This window comes from Heterocephalus glaber, unplaced genomic scaffold (genome assembly GCF_053883595.1).
Source record: "Heterocephalus glaber isolate CG9 unplaced genomic scaffold, H.glaber_assembly_v1.0 deba00001524, whole genome shotgun sequence".
In the NCBI taxonomy this organism is placed as follows: domain Eukaryota; kingdom Metazoa; phylum Chordata; class Mammalia; order Rodentia; family Bathyergidae; genus Heterocephalus; species Heterocephalus glaber.
Genome location: NW_028258328.1, coordinates 136,492 through 145,143, shown reverse-complemented (window position 1 = coordinate 145,143; position 8,652 = coordinate 136,492). Strand labels below are relative to the sequence as shown.

At 42.9% G+C, this 8,652-nt stretch overlaps 1 long non-coding RNA gene across 2 annotated transcripts in view; it reads left to right on the top strand.

Moving 5' to 3' along the window:
- LOC147824916 (uncharacterized) overlaps positions 1-8,652 on the top strand; it is a 187,405-nt gene that overhangs the window by 46,931 nt on the left and 131,822 nt on the right. The window contains exons 4-5 of one of the 2 annotated variants that reach the window (XR_015441615.1): positions 1,168-1,252; positions 1,844-8,554. This is a non-coding gene — a long non-coding RNA (uncharacterized LOC147824916). The remainder of the gene's footprint in view (positions 1-1,167; positions 1,253-1,843; positions 8,555-8,652) is intronic. The other variant, XR_015441614.1, reaches the window with a different exon arrangement.

Sequence of the window (8,652 nt, the reverse complement as noted above, 5' to 3'; positions counted from 1 at the left end):
GTGGGTACTGTTGGACCTGGTTGTGTCTGTACTGCTCTCTAAGTGGCTTCAGATGCATCAGAGCATGGAAAAAGGGAGGAAAAGACCCTTATGTCCTAAAGAACTTGCTGAATCATGTTCAGTGGGAGTGGAGGTTCAGAGACTGAAGCTAAGAACAGGGAAAAAGGAGCACAGCCTCTAAGATTAGATCACTGTCCATCGCAGAATGGTGACACCAAAGAGTCTTCTTTAAGTTGTTCTTCTAGGGAGGATAATATTTGTTACCCACTTTAGCAAAGGCCTCTGTAAGGCAGGTCAGATGAAGACAATAGAGAACCATGGGGAGCTCTCGCCCCTGTCTAGCACAGGACAGCCCCATGTCAACCCGCCTGATGTGGTGATGTTGGAGACTCGAATGCAATCTCATTCTCCTCTCACCATGTTGAATTTCTGCCTTTCCTAGGCCCTCAACCCATTTATGGCTCATTTCATTGCTGAAGACATTACTACTTTATTTTTGTGAAGTTATACAAGGTGTGATTGAAAAATATGGTGTGTTAAATTTTAAAAAATCATTACAGTAAAGGTCACATAGCCATTAATCCCCCTTAAAATTCTCCTCTTCATTTTGAACACATTTATCCCATTGTTCTTGCCACATTCTAAAGCATTCCTGGATGTTCTCTTTTCTAAGTATCTTTAGTTGGGCTGCCGTTGCTGCCTTGATACCCTGAATCAATTCATTGGCTTTCAATGATCATTTTGACTTTAGGGAAGAACCAGAATTTTCACAGTACCAGATGCAGGGAATAAGGTGGATGAGGACACACTATAATGTTTTTACAAGGCTGCCTTTCCATTGGATGGTGCTTGACAACAGTGTTCAGTGTATTTTTGATGACATCTCATTAAAGACACTCATGAAAGAATGTCCCTCAAGGATGTGTGGGATCATGAGACCATAGTCCTCCACTCTCTGGATATCTTTTATCATCTCCTAGGATGGGTTTAAAGCACATCTGCTGAGAAACAAATGACCCAGGAATGGACAGGTATTATGAAAACAGGAAGTTAGGAGTCTAAGAGATTTTTTGTAGCAAATCTCTGTCTTATACTAAAAACATGCCCCTAACCCTCCATATTTGTCTCATTTTGAACTGGATCAAATGACTCTCCGTATTCCTTTAGAATGAAGTGCTACTATCACGTCTTTCCCAGACTTGAAACTGTCTCTCCAAAGCAGCATTTGGAATCTTCAGAATTATTGGGGAAAGTAAGTTGGGAAACAATGGGAACAGCTGGCACAGGGTCCTATCCTAAGAGGTCAGCAGGGGTGGAGCCTGCACTGCTAGGGTATACTTTCCTCGGGCCAGATAGGATTAGAGGGAGGAGAACAAAAAGGTCTCACCCACAAGAAAGTAAAGGCAAGAGTTCTACCTAACCTCTGTTCCAACTGGTTCAGAGTTTCTATTTTAATATTTCGATCTTTAATCCATTTTGATTTTAGTTTAGTGCATGGTGAGAGATACAGGTCTAGTTTTAATCTTCGGCAAGTTGAAACCCAATTTTTCCAGCACCATTTATTAAAGAGGCTATCTTTCCTCCAGTGAGGGTGTTTGGCTCCTTTGTCAAAGATGAGATGGCTGAGTGTGTCTGGCATTGTTTCTGCATCTTCTAATCTGTTCCACTGGTCCTCAAGTCTGTTTCTTTGCCAGTACCATGCTGTTTTTATCACAGTAGCTTTGTAGTAGAGTTGCAGGGTGGGGATTGTGATACCCCCTGCCATGTCTCTGTTACTTAGAATTGCTTTTGCTATTCTGGGTCTCTTCTTGTTCAAAATGAATTTTTGGATTGTTTTCTCAAGGTCCATGAAGTATGCTGCTGGGATCTCAATTGGAAAAGATTTTATGAACAAAACCTCAGTTGCCTGTGAACTAGCACAAACAATCAACAAGTGGGATCTCTTCTTATTAAAAAGCTTCTGCACAGCAAGAGAAACCACCAGCAGTGTGAAGAGACAACCCACAATGTGGGAAAAAATCTTTACCTGCTCTTCCTCAGACAAAGGTCTACTATCTCAAATCTATAAAGAACTTAAAAAGATCAGACCTCCCAAATTTAAAGACCCAATCCAAAAATGGGCATCTGAAATGAACAGACATTTCTCAGACAAAGAAGTAGAAATAGCAAATAAATACATGAAAAAATGTTCAACATCACTGGTCACTCGAGAGATGCAAATGAAAACAACACTGAGATTCCACCTCATTCCAGAAAGAATGGCTGCTATCCTGAAATCAACCAATAACAAATGCTGGTGGGGCTGTGGGGAAAGAGGAACCCTTCTCCACTGCTGGTGGGAGTGTAGACTGGTGCAAGCACTGTGGAAATCAGTATAGAGATACCTCAAAGAACTAGGACTGGAAGTCCCATTTGACCCTGCTATTCCACTGGTGAGGATCTTCCCCAAAGAATTAAAAGAATCATACCACAAAGATATATGTGTGCCCATGTTCATAGCAGCACAGTTTGTGATAGCTAAAACTTGGAAACAGCCCACATGCCCATCAACTGGAGACTGGATAAAGAAAATGTGGTTTTTTAATAAAATGGAGTACTACTAAGCCATAAAAAATGAGAAATTAGAGACATTTATATCTAAGTGGATGCACATTGAGGCCATACTCTCAAGTGAAATAAATAGGACACACATAAATAAATACCAAATAGTTTCTCTGGTGTGAGAAACTGAAAATGTAAATAAGGACTAAAATGTATAATAGGTAATGTGAAATAGGAAGAAAAGGGCCAAAGTGGAGGGGGAAGTGGGAGGGGTAGGGGAAAGGAAAGAAGGGAATGGGATTAATATGAGAAAATGAAAAAATGGAAGCAAAGCCTTTGTAAATAAGGAGGAGTGGAGGGGTTGAAGGGAGGGCAGGGGAAGGGGAAAAATAAGAACCAAGAGAGGTTATGTAAACATCCAATGATGAATGTCCTTATATTGTATACCTAAAATGTAGCAATGATTAGAATGAATAATCGATAATGCAAAATAGGAAGAAAAGGTCCAAAGGGTTAGGGGTAGTGGGAGGGGCAGGAGAAAGGAAAGAACGGAAAGGAAAAATGATGAGAAATGGGAAAAATGGAAATAAAGTCTTTGTAAATAGGGAAGGGTGGAGGGGGTGAAGGGAGGGCTAGGAATGGGGAAAAAAATAAGAGCCAAGATGCGTCATGTAAAGGTACAATTCCCAATGAGAAATGTAATTGTGTTGTATACCTACAATGTACCAATAAAAGAATTTAACAAAAAAAGAAAAAAAGAAAGAAAGTAAAGGCAGACAAAAGCTTATACTTTACGTGACTGTCATGGCAAGGACTCCTTCTTGCAGCTAGGGGCTGTGGGAAAGTGCTGGTGTCCAGGCTTGTCAGCCCCGATGAAAGTGGCTGTTGGCAATGGTACCCAGGAACATAGGGAGGGCTGCAGCCTGGCATACGATTCTCCTCAGACTGGCCACTCTTGGGATGCAGATTTTGGATTCCCAGGCCCCAGTAAACAACCTTGGGCCAAGTCCCACTTCTTCCCTGGGAAAAGCTTTGGCCCAGGGAGGGAGGCTGGAGCCATGGCATCTCTGTGGAAGAGGCAAACTCTGGGAGGGAAACAGTGTTCCCTGCAGAGTGGCCCAGATTGGAATTGCTTTGGCTTTATTTGCTCCCTTCAAAAGGCCATGCAGGCATATGGAGAGAAGCAAAGGAGAGAAGTAGCACATTGTACACCAGCCTCTGGCTATCACAGGTTAAAATCGCACATTTTAACATTGGAAAGGACTTTAGGGATCAAGATCTACTCCTAACACTTCATTTTACAGGAGAGGAAACTGTCCAGGGAAGTTAACTCACTTGGCCAAGATCTCAGAGCTGCTGGGGTCTGTGCCCTATCTGAGACCCGGGACTCCTAATTCCAGCTCAGAGCAGGATTCTCACACCATCTAGGAGGGAAAGGACCCAGAAGTGGGAATCTGGGGAGGTTTATGAGCCAAAAAGGGGTACTGTTGTGGTCTGGACCCATGAGGGAAATGCTGCTTAGGTCAGTTTGGGGATGGGGTGAAGGTGAGAAAGGAGGGCACCGTTGTTCTCTCCACAAAGACATGATCAGTATCTGTGGTGATGCAAGTAGTTCTGGAAGTCCTTTTTCCTGAGTGTTTTTAGTTGTGCTGTCCTAGCTTCCTCCATCTTCTGAATCAGTACCTTTCATGGTCATTTTGACATTGTGGAAGAGCCAAAAGTCACATGGTACCAGACCCAGTGAAAAAGGTGGATGAGGACACACCACAATGTCTTCACAAGCCTGCTTTTCTGTTGTATGGCCCTCAGCAGCAGCATTCACTGTAGTTTTGATCACACCTCATAAAGATGCTCATGAAAGAGGACTTCCAGAACTGCTTCAGGAAGTGGTAAGAGCAATGGGATAAGTGTTCAAAGCTAGGAGGAGAGTTCTGAAGGGATTAAAGGGAATGTGTCTTTTACTGTAATAAAATTTTTTATTTAAACACCATATTTTATGATGAGCCCTTGTATTCCTCCGAGCTGAAGACAAATGTCGTTCTCAAGGTGCTTAAATAAAGCAAGTACCATTAACTGTGTAGCTTTAAAGGAAAATATGACTCTCACAAGAAGATAAAAAAATCAGTCTCATCTGTGATTAAGTCCTAGGTATCCCCACCCTGGTGATTTCCTTAGCTCTTGGGAAATTGGCAAGTTTTGGTCCAACCACTGGTTGGGTTTAAAAGCCAAGAAAGGAAGCAGCTCTCTGGAGGAGGAGTTCAGCGTGGGCTATGGAGACTTCAGACAAGCCAGGTGTGTGGTGGTGATGAGGAGCTGGGATGCATTTGTGAATGAAAGGGGGCACTGTTTTGGGAGATAATTTACACTGAGCTGACAGCCTCACCAATAAAAGGCTGGGGAAACAGACTTTAAAGTGATGGAAACTGTGTTCACTTGGGCAAAAAATAAATGCTCCCTGGCATTTTGTAGTAACACCAGGAATCAGTTCATTGGTATAGTGTGCAGACAGAAATTTTAGTACTATGTCTTGGTCTTCTCAGCTATAAAGACATGGGACTGACTGTCTGGTGTGGACTCTGATTAGTGATGCAACACAAACACAAACGCACATATGCATGGACACACACATGCAAACGACAGTACCACATCCCAGCAGCACAGCCATACTGCTGTCTCACCTGGGCCGTCTCAGTGGCCACATGTTCTAAAATGAGTTTGGGATTTCAGTGTGGAGTACATGAATTTCTATTCTTGTTATTTGTTTTATATTTATACCATATGTCTATGTATATAGTCTGGGAGTCTTCTACTGAAAGATAAAATCTCAGGCACAGTGTTAAGCAAGTTTCACAGACTACCTCCTTTCATCTTTCTTTTTTTTTTTTTGGTACCGGGAATCGAACTCAGGTCCTTGTGCTTGCAAGGCAGGAGACAGAACCACTGAGCTAAATCTCTGGCCCCTCCTTTCATCTTTCTAATGGCTTCCTTCCATATTTCAAAGGGAGAAACTTAGGCTCAGAGGATTGTCCTGGAAATCATTTTTGGGTAGAGAGCATGTTAGAGAGCTATGCTTGGCCTTCACCTGAATCCTAACCAAATGGTTTTGCTCATCATCTCATACTCAGTCCCTTGGTTTAATTTTGTCTTGTGGATTGGATTTGGTATCTTTGTTTTGGAGGCCAAACTAGTGAATCTACATCCACAGGAAACTGCCCCCTCAACTGTAATGTACCCAGTATAACAAAGCCCCTGAGGACTTCATCTATTTATTTTATAGCCCTGCTGGGAATAAATGTTGGGATGCAGATTTTAACTTCTTTCTGGACAAATGATGCAGTATTTGATTATCTGTGAGAACAGTGCTTACAAGTCCCCACTGTTGTGTAATCACAAGTGTCACCTCTCCCAAGCTCTACCCCAACTGCGGAAGCAGAAAAGCCAGACTCCCACAAGCAGCCCAGTGGCCTCTCAGCTGCTGGAACTTAGGGGTTTTGTACACTTGAGCTGTTCTGCAGATTCCTGCAGATATTTTCGGGATAAAAGCTTTATTCACACCGGACTGTCCAACCTCTTTTGTGAGGCATCGTGGTATTTATTAGATAGGTGGCCTTTGCTGCGTTAGTGACACTTAGTAATTTAAGCATGTCCAAAAGACTATACCTCTGCCTTTCCAATGAAGCATTTTAATCCATTTGGTTGCCCAGCTCTGAATTGGAAGGAAAATCACTCCAGCAGGAGGTATTCACTACCCCCTCAGCAAATCCACTACAAATATTAGACAAAGATCTACCACATAATATTAGATGGGGGCAAAGATTGTCATGGTTCAGGAATGTTTTACAGTTGGGTTCTCTCTAAACTGAAAACATTCCTTTAATATGGGGAATTCCAATGAGGGCTGTTAAAATCCTCCTCATATGACATAGTGCCCCTCCTGAATAAAGCCTACTGAAGGCTTATTAAAAATTTACCTTTTTGTCAATAATGTTCTGTATGGGGCATTTTTGTAGCTGCATTTTAATGCTTTCTGCCCCAGATACATGAGGGAGGAGACAGAAAGGCATTAAGGCTCTGGCTGGAGAATGTCCCTATTATGCATCTCACTGAATCAAATGCCACGTGGCTGCTGCTGTATGTGGACATAGTTTGAACTGTAGGTGGCTTTCACTAACCCACAGAGTCTTAAATCCATGCCATGGGGGAAGTATTAACACAGACATTTTCCTCAAGGAGGAAGAGTGTGTGGTAAGCAAAGTCCTGTGTGAATTGTTTTCGCTGATTCAAGTTCTTACATTTTGAGCTTTCACTAGAAAGTTCCCTTTTTGTATTAGTATAGCTGTTTCTTTTTTTTTTTTTTTTAAGGTATCAAGCATAGGGTTGACAATTACAGTGAATATTCAGAGATGCTGTATGGAACAGTGAAATTTCTACACTTTTTTTTCTGATAACACTTAAAGCAAAGATGATAGATTTTTATGACTGGTTTTTGCTGATTGATTTAAACCATGTTTTTCGAAGGTGCACCTGTTATTCATTCTCTAGACTGAGGACAATTTGGTTATCTTCTTGATGAGGGAAGTTAAAGCTTTCCTATTATTCCCCAACTCTACATTAGATTAATTTCCCTGAAGAGTCCTATTGCTTAATGGAAAATTGCAAGAGTGGCCAGGCTTGAAAATAGGATCAATGGAAACCTGGCTGGTGGATCATTGACTTTCAGCTTATCTGAGCCTTCCGAAGGGCTGGGAATTAACACTGGGACAGAAGCCATGGTCTGGGACATTGGCTCACAAACTGCTCAAGGTACACCAGTCACATGGAAGACTGATTTGCCCCATCCCAGAGTGTCTGATCTGCTGGTCCTGAACAGGGTCTCTAAAACATGCATTCTGCCCCAGCTCCCTGATGTCGATTTTGCTGGACCAGGGATGGAACCTTTAGAACTACTGGTCTAGGATATGCTGAGAAGTAATTCTGGTTGTGAAAAGTGTTAGGACACTTGAACTACTTGTTTAGTCTCCTTGAGAATGTTGATTTAAATTGATGCTTGGGCCCACATGTGCTCAAAGTCCTCTCCAGGGACCATGTGTGTATTACTGGGGAGAGTTGAAAAGGGACTTGCACTTTGACCACCTTGACTGCAGGAGGCTAGTTAACTGCAGGGCCTGTGTAGGCCCCCTACCCTGAGGATCCAGCAGGAGGTTTGGGGAGAGACAGTGAGTCTGCAGTGCAGCTACCTGTGCCAAAGTAATGCTCAAACTGTGCACACAGAAGACGTTTGTCTGCCTGATCAGATGGGCCTGTGATTCTGAGAACTTCAGGGGAAATTTAAAATACTCCTCTCTGACTTGGTTTAAGCAAAATAATGACTGCCTCTGCCCATTACTGCAGCACTCCCTTGTATTTTCCAAAGTCAGAGCCATCTTTAATGAACTTAACATTGGATTGACTATTCTTCCTTCTTCAAGACAGCATCACCTTTGAGACAAGTGACCCTTCATTAGTCCAGTGTTTTGTAAGTCAGAGAGGCAAGTGGGAAGGGGTCTACTGGGGACAGCAGTATCCTCTACTGCTCTGGGTTATGCTGGCTTGACAGTGGACCATCTGCACAGTTGTGGAAGTGTGTTCAGTCATTTATCCAACACATGTCTAATGAGGGCTGTCTGCACACCAAGCCTGCTTCAGCAAAGCTCCGTTATCATGGATCCTACATTCATGCTATCAGGCAGTCACTCAGCCAGCAAGTAAATGTGCAATACACCAAATACTTGTCAGTGTTTTGAGGCAATTAAAGCAAAATGAATTGATAGAGAATAAGAGTAGAGGAGTCAGGAAAGAACTTTCTGAGGAAGGGACATTAGCAGAGACCAGAATGTGACTGGGAGAAGGAAGTCCCTAGCCCTGGGGATTGCAAACAAAGACCTCTGAAGTGAGAACTTGCTGGGCTGCTGAAGGAGCAGGGAGGCAGAGGGCCTGTGACCCTGACCCTGACACCATGAGGAAATGGGACAAGGTGGGAAACAGCTCAGATTCACCATGGGCTCACGGCTTGGGTGGCACGAGTGCCACACGAGAGACATGGAATTACTTCTGTGTCGACAGTGGGAGCTT